The sequence below is a fragment of the Solanum stenotomum genome, chromosome 2, assembly GCF_019186545.1.
Source record: "Solanum stenotomum isolate F172 chromosome 2, ASM1918654v1, whole genome shotgun sequence".
Taxonomy (NCBI): domain Eukaryota; kingdom Viridiplantae; phylum Streptophyta; class Magnoliopsida; order Solanales; family Solanaceae; genus Solanum; species Solanum stenotomum.
The window spans coordinates 52,032,512-52,050,171 of NC_064283.1; the positions used below are offsets into that span (position 1 = coordinate 52,032,512).

At 33.0% G+C, this 17,660-nt stretch overlaps 1 pseudogene; it reads left to right on the forward strand.

Annotated features, from left to right (window-relative positions):
* The first annotated feature begins 1,731 nt into the window (after positions 1 to 1,731).
* LOC125856089 (putative F-box protein At1g49610) lies at positions 1,732 to 17,426 on the forward strand (annotated as a pseudogene).
* The last annotated feature ends 234 nt before the right edge of the window (positions 17,427 to 17,660 follow it).

The following is a 17,660-nucleotide window of genomic DNA, read 5'->3' on the forward strand; positions in this document are numbered from 1 at the left end:
TGCGTTATGAGATTATGGGGAACACGTATACCCTAGTTATTTCTCTTATCTTGATAAGAACCAAAGTTGAGTTTAATTATTGATTACAATATTACTTATTACTATTTGTTTTACACAAGCACAAACCCCCCTTTTTATTACCCGTTTCTGGAAATAATTTGACTAATCGAATATAGTTGTCGGTTAAAAGTAAAGTCTAAACCATTTTCCTCGTGGGATCAATCCCAACCTACAAGTTGGGTTCTTTACTTGATAACGATCGCTTATGCTTCTGAAAGGAGGTGTAATTTGAGCGTATCATTGAGCATCAAAGTCAGTTGGTAAGCCTCCTTACTTTTCGGAAGATCCCTTTGGTTATGCTTTATTTTATTGCTTTTGGCTATTTCAATTGTTAAGATGATCGGGGGTCTTGTCCCGATATCCCTCTTAGTATCTAGAGGCTTCATAGACAGCTAGATATGAGTTCTTTAGTCTGATATTTCAGTTGTTTGATGTTGAGACTTGAGTTTCCATTTTGGCTAGTTGAATGTTTCTTTTAAGACATTTTAAGTTTATTTCATTAGTTTATCTTTCGGGACTGTTTCAAGTTAGTTAAGTCTTCCGCTAAGTTTTAAGCCAGGCCAAGGGTTCGCTTGGGGCCAACAATGGTTCTCGAGTGCCAGTCCCGCCCAGGGTGTCGGCTCAGAGCGTGACAGTTAATCACTGACCTTAAGCAACTTTTGCAACACCTTAATTAACCACCACACTAAAACTTCATGGCCTTATGTAAGGAGGAGTCAACACTTGTGTGTGTGTGTGTATATATATATAATTAAAATTTGACCTATGTATAGTGTAATTTTCTGGCGAAAGGGTGTCAACACCCCTTGGACAAGGATATCTCCGCCCGTTCTTTCAACCTTCTCTCCATAAGGAAGAAGTGGGAAGGAAAGGATTAGCATTTCTCAAAATTAAGTTTTACCTTTGTTTAATTTATTTCTCCTCAGAGGACTCAATTTTTCAAGTATCTATCAAACATATATAAAGATTAATTAGAGAATTTGATACCTTGATCATGGTTCTTTTTTAATGCAATGTGGTAAGATATCAATTATAATATATAGTCACTTAGCTAAATCAATATAAATTATTTGCAGAATGGAAACCAAGTTCTATTAGTTGTTACTCCTATAAAATAGGAATGCAATATGGAGACGTTAAATAACACATGTCATGAGTTTGTCACGTCTCTCCTCATCTTTTATGGATTCATATGTAATTAAAAAGATTACAAAAAAGGAAAATAATCATTATTTATAAATGGATTAAAAAGGAAAGTAGGTGTGACAAATTAAAACGAGAAAGTATATCTTTATTTACCCTTCTTTTTCTTTTTCAAATATGTAGGAAGTAAATTATTACGTCAATGATGATTTTAGCATCACAAGAGCGACCTATTTAGAAAAAATAATCAACTAATTACCAATAATGACAAAATTATCTTGAATGTCTAGATCTCATTAATTAATTAATTAATATCTATTCTATCTATGAACAAAAACGTCTTGACCAAAAATAGAAAAAAGTTAAATGGTTAACTCCATGGCCACTATATAAGTAGTGTGGCATTAGCCCTTTAATGAAAATATACATACAACAACAAAAAAAAGAATCAAGATTTTGAAAGGGAAACACGACTGCTAACAAAAAAAGATATGATTAATCGGTTGACCCTCTGTTGAATGCTCTTACATGCCTGATGACAATCGTGCTTCTAAACTTGCTCTCCATGCAAATGGCTCTGTTGCGCAGTTACTTGCTAATCTTAATGCTGTAAGGAGTCAAAATGGGGTGCTTCAAACTGAAATTGGGTGTCTACGGACTACTCTGGTTGAGTCTCAAGGGAAAGTCGCCTAACTGAATGACTAGTTCCCCATTAGCAGCAGGAAAACAATGCTTGTGTGGATACAGTGTTGCAGCTTCTCACTCCCTTACTGTCCCCATCTATTCCTCATCCTAACACTGCCCTTAGATCCTTCTACGTTTAGCTCATTTTGTTTCTTTTAGAAACAATAACTATATTTGTTGTGTTTTGTTTGCTCAAAACACTCTGTTGGTGCCCACTTTGGACTTAATCAATGTGCTACTTGGTTAATTGTGTATATGTCTCATATATGCTTGTTCTGTATGTCTGATTGTTTGGATGACTAATATCATTGGATTGCAAGTTTCAGCTGTGTTAGGGTTTGTGTGTGTTGCCACTCTTGGCTCTGAGTTTGCTTTGATTCCTTGCTTGTTATTCGTATTCTTACCTTTTTTTTTATATGTCAAAAGGGGAAAGTATTGTATTTCTTTGTTGTGGTTGTGTTGACTCTATTACAGGAAATAGGTATCTCATATGAAAGACATATTTTGTAATTATTAAAAAGGAGGAAATTGATGATTTGATAATACTCTGAGTAAAAGTTTTGGTAATGGTCAAGTGAACTAGGCTCACAATCTTGTACCAGAACTGAGATAAAATAATGAGTAAGAAGTAAATGCACATTAAAAGCAAAGACTCCTAAAAAAGGAAAAGAACTGCAGAAGACTCCTTATAAAAAAGAAAAGGAAAATTGCTTAAAGTAAAGAACTACTTTCCTTGTAGGATTCAACTAGGATTTAATCCTCCCTTATAAGAGGATCATGATCTATCGCTATCACACATACCATTCTTAATTGACTAAATTCAGTTGGACTTCAATTGCTAGGTGGCATCTTTTGATACGTCCAACTATCGAATCTTGATTTTGACCAACACAAAATAGTCCTCTCATTTTCTAGGTATTCGTTGAATTTTGTCAGGAATGTGGGAAAAGCTATCTTTCTTGTAGGGAAAGGAGATGAAAGGTCTTCTCACATTAGCGAAGTAACATACGCCTCCATGTAATTTGTGATCAAGGCATGCATCGATTAGTGAGTGGACCATTTGTTAACTCCGGCTACCGAGGGAACGATTTACACTAACCTTTTGAAAGCCATATATATTTGCATCTTCTCCATTCATTACACTTCCATTTTTAGAAAAAATCAAGCTTTCCCTTTTCTAGTTTCTATCCTTTTTTCTACTCTTTCTCAACATTTGTTTTACTTATATATGTGGAGAGTTTAAACCCTACGTCACCTATTGAAAACTTATCTATCACCACCGGTGGCTATATTATTTTTACTATTATCATCTCCTCCCCTCTAATGGTCTCATCGTCAAAGAAAACTGACTAGCATTTATTGACAGCGACTAATATCATTTTGAGGACCTAGAACTCCATCCACAATCACACTCCTCATTTTCAGACTAAGAATCAAGATAATGTCTGCATGTAAAAATTAGGCTTTTGGGTTAGTTCATACCCCAAAAGATATCTCAAAGGGAGGAGGATTGAACAAGACTTCTAAAGAGACAATCCATCTCATTAATCATCGATGTGAGACTTTTTCATTCTCTAACACCCCACATCACGCCTAAGGCTGGACAACTGTTGTATGGACATATAATTTAAATTTGAAAGCCTGACATTGGGCCAAATTAGATGAACCCTGCTTTGAGACAATGCAAAATTATAGTCTTTGGACCTAAGTCACACACCAAAAGCTAGCTCAAAGGGAGGAGGATTTTCCTAACCTAGTAAGGAGACCACTCATCTCATTAACTACCGGTAATGACCATGAAAATCTAATGAATGAGCATTTGGTTGTAATTTGTCCTGACCAAATACCGAAAGTATAGACTGATTACACTTTGGAGAAGAAGAGCATACGAGTGGAGACTCTAGGTGACAACAATAGAACTTTTTTTCAAACAGTTAAGAATACTTTGGTATCTCGTGCTAAACTAATAAAATTCCTTTCCATGAATGAAGTAGTGTGTGGAAGATTGATTATTTGATCGCTTGAATAAGAAGGGCATCCAGTTCTTCCTCAAACACCATTGATGGAACCACTAATAATCCTCAACCGAAGAGGCGGATGGTTAAGAAAGAAGAAAGAACAACCTAGGGGTGGTGAGTGAAATAATTGATTTCAACAAGTGGCGGAGTCAGAATTTTCAAGGAGTGTCAATGGTTGACAATGAGTAAAGAGTGTCAATGATTGACCTTAAGTAACTTTTGCAACACCTTAACCACCGCACTAAACCTTCATGGACTTGTTTTAGGAGGTGTTAGCACATGTTTATTAAATTATTAAATCAAAATTTGACCTATATATAAAGTGTAATTTTCTGGCAAAGGGGTGTCACTACACCCCTTGGGAAAGGATAGCTCCACCCCCTTGCTTCCCACATTCTCTCCTCAAGGAAGAAGCGAGAAGGAAAGGATTACCATTTTTCAAAAAGTAAGTTTTTGTCATGACCCAAAAATGAACGTGATGAGACCCATCTAATCCCATTAAGACAAGTCAGCCTAAAATCCAACAATGCTAAAGAAGTGCAAAAATAAACTAATAATAATATAAGTGTAACACCCCAAAAATTTCTAAGTTAAGACCCGAACTATTCTTTATTTACATGAAATGTCGTATCGAGTGATTCTTAAATTTACCCATTTGTATAAAGGTAAATTCTTTATTGTGAGAATGATGTTGGTTATCAATGAAGGTCACTAGAATCTCCTAGCACAAAGTTGAGTTTAAAGTTTCCTTACCGATTAAGTTTTGATGTAAGATTCTACTTGGGTCAACTTCAAATGACCATATCTCTTAGAATATAAAGAGTTATATGGCCCAGAACCTATCAAATTAAAGGTATTTAAATCTTCTTTCCAACGCCGCCAATTTTTTAACAATCCGAGTTTTAAGTAAAAAATTATGACCATTATAGTGACCTGATGCAGTGCAGTGATAGATTAGCCGACAGAAAAACATTAAAAGGGTCATTTTTGTCTTTTTACCTCTAAGAAAACCAAAAACGAATTTCTTGACTAATTAAATGCCCAAAACAATCAGATATTCATCTCTTAATCCCTCATTCTCTTCTCTCTCAAACCCTAAGGAAAAATCAAAGTAGAAGACTTTCCTTCCAGATTCTTTCAATTTTTTTCAAGATTCTTCTTCAAGGTAAGTCCTTCTCTAAGAATTTCATTCTTCCAACTCAAATTCCTCCATACAATTACGGATCACTAATGAAAATTATAATTCTTGTCCATAGAGATTTCAAGAAACCAACTCAAGAATATTAAGAAAGGTTTTCTTGATTGTTCTCCTTCAAGCTAGGGTTTCAAGTCTTCTAATCAAGTTCTTCTTCAAGATTCTTCGAGAACCTTGTTCTTCCAGGTATGTAAGGCTATCATAGTGTTGGACTAGTTTGTCCTCACGCCCTACATCTACTTTCAAATCAGTAAAACAGTAATCTAGGATTCTATCCTTGGATTTGAGTATTCTTGGGATGAGTTGATTTTGAGTTCTTGAGTTCCTGATTCTTTTGAAATTATATTCCTAATTATTTAATTGTTATATATCATGCATTAAGATTCTTGAGTTGATTCATTCATGTCTATATTTCAACATGAACCATATAAATTGAATACTCTTGAGATGAGTAGTATCGTTGAGTTCTGAGTTCTCGAGTCCTTGAGTTCTTGTGTTCTGAGTATTGAGTTCCCATATTGCTATTAAGACCCCTGAGTTGAGTCGTTCATGTCCATAATTCCGCATGAACCCTATGAATGGAGTTTTAATTTTTGAGAAGCTTTTTAAAGCCAACATTTAAGTTCTAAACTGTGTTTTTGAGAAAGTAAAGATGAGTTTAGAGAAAGAGTTTTTAAAACAATATTAGTATAAGAGTTGAGTATGCCATCAATGTTTAAGTAGTATAGCATATACATATACCATCAATGTTTATGCACTATGACTTCCTGAGTCATCCATGATCAAATCACAATATGATTTTGATATATTTTTGAGAAAGAATTTTCAAGTATGAATTGAGTAAGAGTATAAGAGAACTAAGTATTCCCAAAGGTATTAGTTTTTCCATTGATAAAAGAGAAACTTTGATTTCTAAATGAGTTATGAGTTCAAAGATATTTCAAGAGCAGCTACCTCTTTTAAGAGGATAGTTTGAGCAATTATCTCAAATAAGAGGAAGAGTATGTTTTAAAACATTGAGAAGGAGTATATATTATTGGGAGTAGTATTGAGCACCGATATAGGAATGTGTTAAGCCAACTCACATTCCTCATAAACCATGTATGCCAACATGGGTACATGATCATAGTTTTTAGACGAATCCTAAGTGCCTTTGGGAAGAGCTTAGTAGAGCCACTGAGTTGAGGTGTTCTATACTCCGGCAAGGTATAAGACAGTTCTGATAGCGTGGATGAGATGATGTATCATCACATAGTTCATAGTGATAGTTGTCGGTTACAAAATCTCTCAAATAAAGTTAAAAAGTGTATATTTATTATATCACTTAATATGTTGAGTTCAGAGATGAGTAAATACTCTTGTAAAGTTTTAATGTTTTTCCTTCTTTATTTCTTTACATTCAGTTGAGTTTATATCTGTAACACCCCAGAAATCTAATGACCTAAGCTAGAGGCTAACATGTAATCTAGTAGCCTAATGAAGTTAAAACGAAAGGTTAGAGTCCTAAAATAACTTATTTAATGTAATACTAGGGTTTTAGTGCCTAAACATCAAGGCACGACCCTCTAGGACCCCCCAAGGATCCTTGAGGAGGACCCAAGGAAGGTCCAAAAGCTGTCAAAAAATAGCTTGAACCACGTTGGGGCATCCACGAGCCGTGGGTGGAACCACGCTCCGTGGTTAGAAGGCGTGTTTCGAGACTTAGTTTCCCCACGTTGGTCCCCCAATTTCCCCTCTCGGGCCCAAACCACAACTATACAGTACATGGCGTCACCCAACCTACGGACCGTAGGTGGGTGTCGTGGGCTGAGACTTAGTCTCCTCACCCTTGCCTTGATCGTCCCCCTCTCTGATGCAAAGAAGGAGTGTGCAGGATATGGCGTCACCCCACCTACGGTCCGTAGGTGGGGCAGTCGTAGGTCACACCTGGAGTTCACCATTTTCGGCCATTCAGAGGGTTAAGTTGGTAATTTCCTAATTAATTAATTAGAGTTAGGGGATGATTTTTATGGTATTATAATATATATATAAGGCTTTTAGGACTAATAACTACCGTTTTAACTCTCATAACTCAAAAACTAAAAACTCAACCAACTTCTCTCCCAAAAATATTTTCTCTTTAAACTCCATTGAAGGACAAAGAAGAAGGTCAAGATTAGGGTTCAACCTCTAAGATTTTCACTCACATTTCGTGGGAAAACATAAATTAAGGTATGGGGATCTTGATTCATGGAACACCTTTCTCCATGATGCCCTTCAACTCTTGATTTCGAAATCAGTAACTTGTTCAAAAACTAGGGTTTTAATTCTAGCCATGGGTTCTTTCTAAAAATGATTTTATTATGTTAATTGCATTATTTTATGAATGATTTGATGTTAAATGGTGATTTTCATTGTAAAATTCTCCTTGAACCCATGAACACCCCCATGACCCCAATTTCATGTATTGTGATGGGTGTATTGATGCAAGATGATTACTATGAATTATTACTATGTGATTTAGTTATTGAATCTTGGTTTATTCATACCTATTGTAGTATCTTTAGGTGTAATTGTGAGACATGATTCATGACCTTGAAAAAGGGTAAATTGCTAGGGTTTGTACATATGGATGCAAGATGTGTATAAACTATTAATTCACTTCGAAAATAAATCTCCTATGGCTAAGGTGTAAAGTATGGTATTGTTGAAAGGTTGTCCTTCCCTTACCCTTACACTTGATGATGTATGAATAGTCTAGGATGATGATGATGTTATTGTGTTGATTGAAAGTCCATTCTCATGTAAACACTATGAATGTAATGTGAAAGTTCTACTCACATACTAATGTTGATTCTAAGGTTGAAAGTACATTCTCACCTTTAATGAATCTATGATCTATTTTGATGAATTTTATTAAATGAAGGGTAAAGCATTCCTTCACACATGTAAATGCAATTCAAGACTAATTATGTATAATTTGGGAAATAATTCTTAGCACCGAGTGGATATGGACAATGAGGTAAAGGCCCTTCCGCCAATACAATAGGTAGGGTCATCTAAGTGAACTCATGAGATGGAAGCTCCTCCGCCAATGCAATAGGTCGGGTTTCTAGAAGCAATCTCCCTATCCCATAACTATGTTCCAACATAGGACTTTAGCTAGTGGATCCATCTAAAGGCTAAACAAGTTAGTTTTACCTTAAGCAAGTAGGACACCTTCTTTCGGTGTGGGGTTATACAACACCGGATTCCATGTAGCTCACATGGTCTATGTCGGTTATGGCTATTCTTCCCTATATGGTAAGATAATGAATGAGACATGAACTAAACTATGACTTCTTGGTGAGTTTACTTAGTAGGAGTGGGGGTATGTGACTTCACTTTTACATTGCACAAGTAGACTTAGTAGGATGTTATGGGATGGTTCCTTTATGTTACAATGAGATATGAATGTATGCATGTATGTTGAATGGATAGTTGATATGAATGACTTTCCTTATGTTCAAGTAATGTACATGACTAGTTCCTTGAATATGACTATTGATTATGATGAGGTCTAAATATGATATGTATGACTAAGGTAGCTTCAAAAGAGTGCTTAGTATGGTTGATATTATGGGATGCCAACCATACATTGCACAAGTGTTCTTTAGGGGTTGCTAAGGTAATGGATTTACTAGGTAATGAACATAAATGTGATTTTTGGCTTGTATTTGACATTGAAGATGCATGTTGGTTTCTAAACTTCACAAATGCATACTTTTCAAATAAAATGTCATTTTTATCATATTTCAAGGATTTTATGCATGTTCCATACTTAGTACTTTATGTGCTAACCCCTTTCTCCTACATTTTTATAAGTGTAGGTTCCGGCAAGGTGACGTACACTCTCTTTCTTGAAGAAGACTTGGATTGCTTTTCTCCAAGTTGTGGTGAGTCCTCAAGTTCGAGGACAGATTAGTCATTTCTTAGTTCCTATTGTACTTCTTATATTGAGACTTTTATTGATGTAAAGGGCTAAGTCCCAAACGTTGTATTCCTATGCTTTAGATGGTAAATGAGACAAAGTCTAGATTCCTATGATTTTCCTTTATGAATAATGAAGTTGGGCTTCGATTGTAAAAGTTTTAAATTTTCCGCATTATTTCTATGTCTTATGTTATGATGATGCTAGAGGCTTGTATGAAACCCCTTCGGGGTCAAGTATGTCGTGTTACGTCTAGGGGGTACTCTTGGGTCATGACAATATCTATATCTAGTGTAGTCCTTTCATTCAATTATTTGTTATTCAGCTATATCACATACTCGTACATTTGATGTACTGATGTCATTCGACCTACATCTTTTAATGATGTATATACAACTTCTTAGGATACTCATCAAAATTCCTTGAGATCATTTAGTCAGCTTTTGAGTAAGACCTCTTTGCTTCTGGAGGACTCCAGTTTTTATGAGTTGTTACTAGTAGTTTTCTTGAGGATTTGCGGGTCTTGTCTTGACACTCATCCTTGTATACAGTAGAGGCTTCAGAGATAGATAGTTTTGGAGAGTCTTTCAGTTTCAGATATTTTACTTAAAACTTATGTTTCATACTTAGTATATCCAGTTCAGTTTTGAGATTCAGTAAACTGTTTTTAAATGTTTTTTTCAATTTAATGCTTATGTATGCTTGAGTTAGTCTTCCGCTTGTAGTCAGCCGTGATGAGGATTTGCTTGGGACCAGCAAATATGGTTCTCGAGTGTCAGCCACATCCAGGGTGTAGGCTTGGGTCGTGACAATAAGCGCGGAAAAAACTTAGTCATTTTAAAATATCCCCAAAACCTAGTTGTCACGTGTACAAGCAATTAATGTAATAATACAAATTGAAACGAGGGAGTATATCTTTATTTACAGTTCTTTCTCTTCTCATATTATATATATATATATATATATATATATATATATATATATAAGAGAACACTAGGCTCACCTACGTGGTGCCACCACAAAATAGGATTCTTTTTTAATTTATATATTTCCAACTACGTGGCGCCACCACAAACCAAGATTCCATTTTAATTTATTTATTTCCAAAACTAGTCTTCCTCTTTCATGAAAAGTTGTGACTTGTACGAAAAGTTTTGACTTTTATGAAAAATTGTGACTTTTATGAAGAGTTGCCACTTTTATCAAAAAATGTGATTTTTATGAAAGGTTGTGACCTTTTTGAAGGGTTGTAACTTTTCCAAAGAGTTGTCACTTTTCCGATAAGAAATAATAAGTATTTGTTCACACTACCCTTTGTTGTCTATAAATAGAGGATTTTCTCTCATTTTAAATTTTAAAACAACGAAAATTCTGAACTCCTTCTTCTTCTTCTTCTTCTTCTTCTTCTTCTTCTTCTTCTTCTTCTTCTGCACAATTAAATATTTGTGTACTTTGCTCATGTTGAGCGGCTCACTGGCACCATTGTTTTTTGTATCAATACACTGGTGAATAGAATCGTTCCATCCTGAGAGGATCTATTCTTTTAAACCTCGAGTACTAGAGGGAAATAATTTCCTTAAGGAGACACTGTACATTCAGTGGGCTCGATTTTTTCCTTTTTGTTCCATTCTATTGTTATTGATCCTGATATGTTTTTTTATTGTCATTAATTTATGCTTATGATATTAATTGTTGCTTTTGAGTACATGTTTTAACCTTCGTTGTTTATGTTTCTACAAAGTTATTGTCATAAGTATTTGTTAGTACATATTAAATAACACACAGTAATTGAGTATTCATGCAAGTTTTGTCTACTGAAATTGTTAAAGGTATAAAAAAATAATTCCTTAAAGATCTATACTACCATCTTTTGAAGACAAATTTCAAATTTGGTATACCATTGTAAGGACATAAATACCTTAAAAACTTTATCGCACCTTGATGTGCGAAGTGAACCGGGAAAAGAAGACAAAAATTAATAAACTTTTGACATGAGTTCAATGATGCGCCGGATGACCTATAAAGGAATATATGACTAGACTAGAGCCTCTTTTAATCTCAAAGACATAGATAACGACACAATAAATTAATTGTGCATATTCAATATGAAATATGGACAGATTCTCAAATTTACTGCAAATTGTAAATACTTTTCTTGAAGTAATAAATGTGTTTCTCGACACTGTGATTTGAATAGAAGTGTAGTTTCAAACCGAACTCCATCACTCTGTATGTTGATTTTAAAAAACACACAAACAAGCTGAATAGTTTTGTGTAATATTTTTCTCTTTCAAGTATATATGATAAGTTGATTATTGTCCAATATGATACATTCTCCCTTTAGTTTTCCATTTTAATAATTACATATGATATATTTAAATGAAAAAAATTAAAATGATATATGTACAAACAAAAGGTAGGGCTAAACTTTCTACAAATTAGAATTAGAATATTTGTTCACTTTTTTCAGCCCTTTAAAATTTATTTATCCCTTCACCAATGATTATTTATTTATTAGAAAATTTAATATCTCAGGTTGATGTACATTTGATTCCCCAAAAATATCAAATAGTAACACTTCATGGAAGCAAAAGGATAAATTATAAAATCAAATTAAAGATAATTGATTGAAGGATCAATGAAAACATGTTGTAATTATCATTTATCTTTACATTATTAATGTTCATTACTACGTAATCTTGTGTGTAAGATAATATAATGTTTTAGTTTTAATGACTGAAGGTTTTAAGTATTATTTTATAAATTCCTTCATATTGAACTCCCGCGCGAGGCGCGGATAATTTTACTAGTCAAAAAATAAAAGAAAATTAATCATAGTGGTAATTAAATGTGAGATCACACATCTGTGAAAGATCCTAGAATTAAGATATATTTGTTAAGTTTATTTAACAGAGGAAATCAAATAAAAATAAATGTATAATATACTCTATTGACTTTATAAAAGAATAAAATGAAAACTTGATGATTCGATTCACTTACAGGTCTCTCATTTCTACTTTTTTTAAGGCACAAGAATATAAAATTTGGATCACATTTTGAAAAATATTCAGAGGAAATACATTTCAGCTTTTAAATAAGGAATCAAGAAATGAAATCTATGTCGCAATAAAAATATTAATCTAGTACTCTCAATCAGTTCATCCGTGTCCTAAATTTCCTACATAAAATTCTATCCTTATACCCTAAAATATAAATTTATTAGGACTCAAAAACTCATAAAATCAGTCACATATGGGGAAAAAAAAATATATATATATATATAAACAACGCAATACAATATGCAATTAATAACATATGTATTAACACATAATTGTTAGATTTAGCAAGAAATGAAAATTCTAATTTCTACGAATAAACTCAAAAAAATCTAAAATAGTTAACACCAAACCTAACACATAAATAAAACAACTAAATATAAGGTATTTTAACAAGTGATTTCAAGATTTATCAACAAAAGAAAATTCCTTAAAACCCCTTTAAAATGCCATCCCCCCAAATTTTAATTAGCACATAAATACTGCAATTCTTACAAGAAGAACAAAAATACACATAATCAAAGAGGGATAACACATATATTAACACATAATTGTCAGATTTAGCAAGAAATAGAAATTTTAACTCGGGAAATAAACTTAGAAAAGTAGTAGTTGATAGCAAATCCTAACACTTAAAGAAAACAACTTATATTTAGCAAGCAATGAAAATTGTTAGTGGAAAAATAACATAGAAATCCTATAAAAAGTTAAACCCCAAACCCTAATAAACATATTAATATTTAAAAATCTTACAAGAGAGGAACAAAACTACACATAATTGAACAAAAATAATTAAAAAACAACATATTTTACAACATTTAGACAAGTTAAGATAGATGATATTATCCCGGTGATATTCACTCGCATGTAACTCTTTTTTCCTCTCTCGTGTTGAGGAACAAGCATAATGTTTTTAACATTGTTATTGATGTTATTTGATATTTTCTTTTATTTTTTTACCGAATAAATTCAATGGCTATTTCCCAAAAAGGCATTAGATTTTGTATCGTTGTTATTTCATCGTTCCTTTTTTTGTTGTACCGACTAAAGTTCCCCCCGTCAATGTTATATTAAGGTTATTTTCCAATGATTTGGCTTATTGTTTTCTATGTGATGCTTATTTTTTTAAGGTTAATTAATTAGAAGCAAGTGATAGTTTCTTTTTTTAAGGGGTCAATAATTATGTAGAATAGAAACTATCACTTGCTTCTAATTAATTAACCTTAAAAAAATAAGCATCACATAGAAAACAATAAGCCAAATCATTGAAAAATAACCTTAATATAACATTGACGGGAGGAACTTTAGTCGGTACAACAAAAAAAGGACCGATGAAATAACAACGATACAAAATCTAATGCCTTTTTGGGAAATAGCCATTGAATTTATTCGGTAAAAAAACGAAAGAAAATATCAAATAACATCAATAACAATGTTGCTTAATCTGTTCTCCATCAATAAATATATGGTTTAAAGGGTGTTCTACATAACCTCCACCAGCGTGTTCGATAAATTCAACTGCATTTAGAAGATTACCATGACAAAGACAAACTATCTCCACTTCATCTTTCTTGTTACATGGGTATAACAGTCCTTCAGTCTTCTTTCCATTTGGTCCTTTACCTCTTGTGGAAACAACAGTCATATGGTTGAGCATGACGTTTTTTATCTTCCCTTTAGCAATATAATTTCCTTAATATACAGGTGATTTTTGTTCAACGAAAGATTATTTCACATCGAGAACCAAAGAAAAAAAAAATTCCTACTTTAATTTTGATACAAATTCAAATTGACTTGCTATATAAATTAATTCACAAAATTTTGATACCTTGAGTAGGTGGTTATTGGATTTCAACCTCAGCTACACTTGAAGCAACACTTCCTTGAGATCCACCTGAAAACATCAAAGAATATTTTTTATTAGTTATACACAAAAAACGATTCATTTTTTTGAGTGAACATCAAAATTACCATTCAATGAAAGCCCTAAATTCAGTTCCACATTTTCATTCTCTACATTTGAAGTTTATATGTTTACTTCAGCTTCCTCCATGTTAGCAAAATCTAAAAACCGAGAAAGCTATTGAATTTCAAACTAAAAAATTATAAAATGGAAAAAGAAAAACTCAATGAAAGTTTCAGTGCAGAGAAGCCATTAGGCCATTTGGGAGCTTATAAAGGAGAAAATTTCTAGGTGGAAAGGTATCAAAAACGTGAAGAGATATTTCATTTCCATGGGTTTAGTAAAATAATAAAATAGCCCTTGAAAAGTAATACATGGTTGTTCTAGGAATAGCCTGACACAAGAGGTAACTGTTTAATAGTGACACATGTCACTTATAAATTCACTTTATAACTTTTTTTGACCTCTTCAAAAAGAGGGAAAGGTTGAATGTATTTTTCTACTGTATTTTATTGGTCAAATTTATTAAATGTTAATTATCCCATGAATTTTGCTTTCAACATTATTGAATTTAATAGGGTAAACAATACAAATTTTATTTGTTTAGGGACTAATGTGTGCATTTTTATGAGTTTTTAAAATTATCATCGTGCCAAATTTTGGTCATCAGATACATGTATCTAACATATCTAATTTTCAAATATATAAAAAGAAAAATAATAATTATATTTTAAATGGATTTAAAAGGAAAGTAGGTGTGACAAAATGGAAACGAGGGTGTATATCTTTTTCAAATATTTAAGAAGTAAATTATTACGTCAATGATTTTAGCATAACATCAACAACCAATTTAGGATAAATAATCAACTAATAACCATTAATGACATAAAAGTCTGACAAAAAATAGAAAAAAATTAAATGGTCAACTCCATGGCCACTATATAAGTACTGTGGCATTAACCTTTCATGAAAATATAAATACAACAAAAAAAATCAAGATTTTGAAATGGCAAACCAAAGTCTAGCTACCTTGTGTATGTATCCTTTATCCTTTCATTTCTTAAGTTTGTGTTTAGATTTTGATGAATAATTATGTTTACATAAAATACCTTATTGCTCTTTTTTATGGTTTGAATATGGTTTAAACCACTACAAATTGTAATGATATACTTTTACATTGAATAATCTTAGTAGCATTGACTACTAAATTTTCACTTTACTGGTGAGATCGTTTGATTCCTCACCTTAATTGTAATCTCCTCCTTCATTTTTTCCCTTTCCCAACCCCCTTTTATTAAAAACAAAAATCTATTAAAAAATATCATATATTATCACATTAAAAAAAACAGTGTCATGTGATATAAATTTGTTAGTTGGACATTAAAGAAAGAATAAACAAAAAAAGAAACAGAAATTGTCTATATAAATTATAATTACAAGTAAACTTATTCTCAGTATTGATGTCTGAAAATCCCCCCCCCCCCCACCCCTCCTCTTAGCCCTGTGTTGTTTCTCAACAAAAGAGAAGTAGCTTTTATTAAGAGTTGTGATTTTTTTTTAAGAATTGTGACTTTTCCGAAAGGTGGTGACTTTTCGAAAAAGTTGTGACTATTTCAAAGGATTTTGACATCTCCAAGGTCACACCTCTTATTTTTCAACAACATATTTACGGTTGAGTGGTTCGCTGGCACTGTGACTTCGGATAGCAATAGTAATACAATTTGAACTACATGAGCAACCAAGACTAATTCTCTAGCAACTCTGAAAGTCTGCTTATTGAAAACTCACCTCATGAAAAAGCAAAGATTGAGACAGAATGTGAAGAAATTGATAGGATCAGTCAACTACCTCATGCTCTTATTATTCAAATTATATCTCTATTGTCAATAACAGATGTGTTCAGAACAACTATTCTCTCTAAACATTGGCAATACTTTTGGACTTGTGTAGACAACAATGTTATGTAGAGGAGTATGGTCGTTCAGATAACTCGACAGTGCACAAAGTCATTTTCTTAACGGATAATTTACTACCTTTCCTTAGCTGCTCTAGCATTAAAAGGTTGAGTCTAAACTTTGTGTTTAGATATGATGATGGTCTGTCTTACTTTCCCAAAATTGACAAGTGGCTTGAATTTGTTGTGAATAAGAAAGTGGAGGATTTACGCATAAAAAAATGGTATACAGTTGATCCGACGGAGCATGACCAACCTTATAGCTTACCAGAAGTTCTCTGTAGTAGTTCATCGATTCTAAAACTCAACTGCGAGAATTGCAGAATATTAGAAGATTGTGTACTAAATTGGACATTTCTGAAGAGTTTAACGCTGGAAGATTTGTTTCTCCGGGATGAACACATTAAACAAATAATGTCAAATTGTCCTCAATTGGAATCTTTGAAGTTACATGAATTTTGTGGTTTTAATCGTTTGCACATGACTGCTCCAAAATGTAGGCGACTGGAATTGATCCATCACGGTCATCTTGGCGGGGATTGGTATTCATTCGAAGGTGATACATATTGCTTTGAAATTGTTGCTCCATATGTTGAACATTTAATGATTTCTGGGGTTTTTGATGATACAAGAATTAAGTTGAGGGACTTTTTATCTTTGAACCATGCCAATCTTGATCTCTACTATGATGAAAATACAGTGGAAGATGTTTTGGTAAGCGTTTGTTGTGCTAATGAGCTAATATTGTCATCCTGGTTGATCAAGGTCAGTTATCAGTCCCAAATGTGTATTGTCTTTTTATGTTGATTGTGAATAGAGCTCCTGTTTTATATTCTGCCTCATTCTTCTGTTGAGGTGATTTTCAATTTGATGTTGGAAGAGGAAGACATTTCCTTACCGTTGCTGGAATGCAGATGGTTGACAATAAGTTCTTATATTTCAAAACTTTCGTTCCCCATACTAGACAACCTCATAAAATCGACTCCTACGTTGGAAAATTTGATGATATTTCCTGATATGACGGTATGTTTTCTATTTATTTATTTATGTCAAATGTATATTGATCCCTGACAACCTCAACGACTAACATGATTTGTCCTTCTTCAGTATCTATAGTATGAAGACAAAGACATTGATTTGTTGGAAGACAAGAAGTACCACTCCTTTGAAGAAAACATAGTCAAAGTTTCCTTACATAATTTGAAGAATGTCAAGGCTATGCCATTATGTGGTGGTATGCTTACATCTGACGTAACAAAGCTTGATCAATTTTTGAAGTTCTTACTTGAGCATGCAATAAATCTAGAGAAACTAGTTATAGTGCCAGAGCATAAGGAATGCAACAGTTATTCTACTAATACCTCAAATTTGAAGAACAATTTGTTTGCTTTTCCAACAAGTGCAATTATTTCCTTACGACCAGTTCGTCACAATGTTTTCTGTGAGATATTTGAAACTCTATAAAGACACATAATACTGTAATTCAGATATTGCTTAGTTGGTTGTCTAGATAAGTAATTTCTTTAGTCAATTTTTAATGCGGAAATATCATTTGATGAAGTTACAAGTTACATTCAGGAGGTGATATACAAGTCATAGATTTAATATTGTATCCAAATGAACCGGTTAAAAGCATAAATATGTAGCTTCCATTAACTTAAGTAATTAAAACTTAATTATGTGCCAGCCATTAATTAG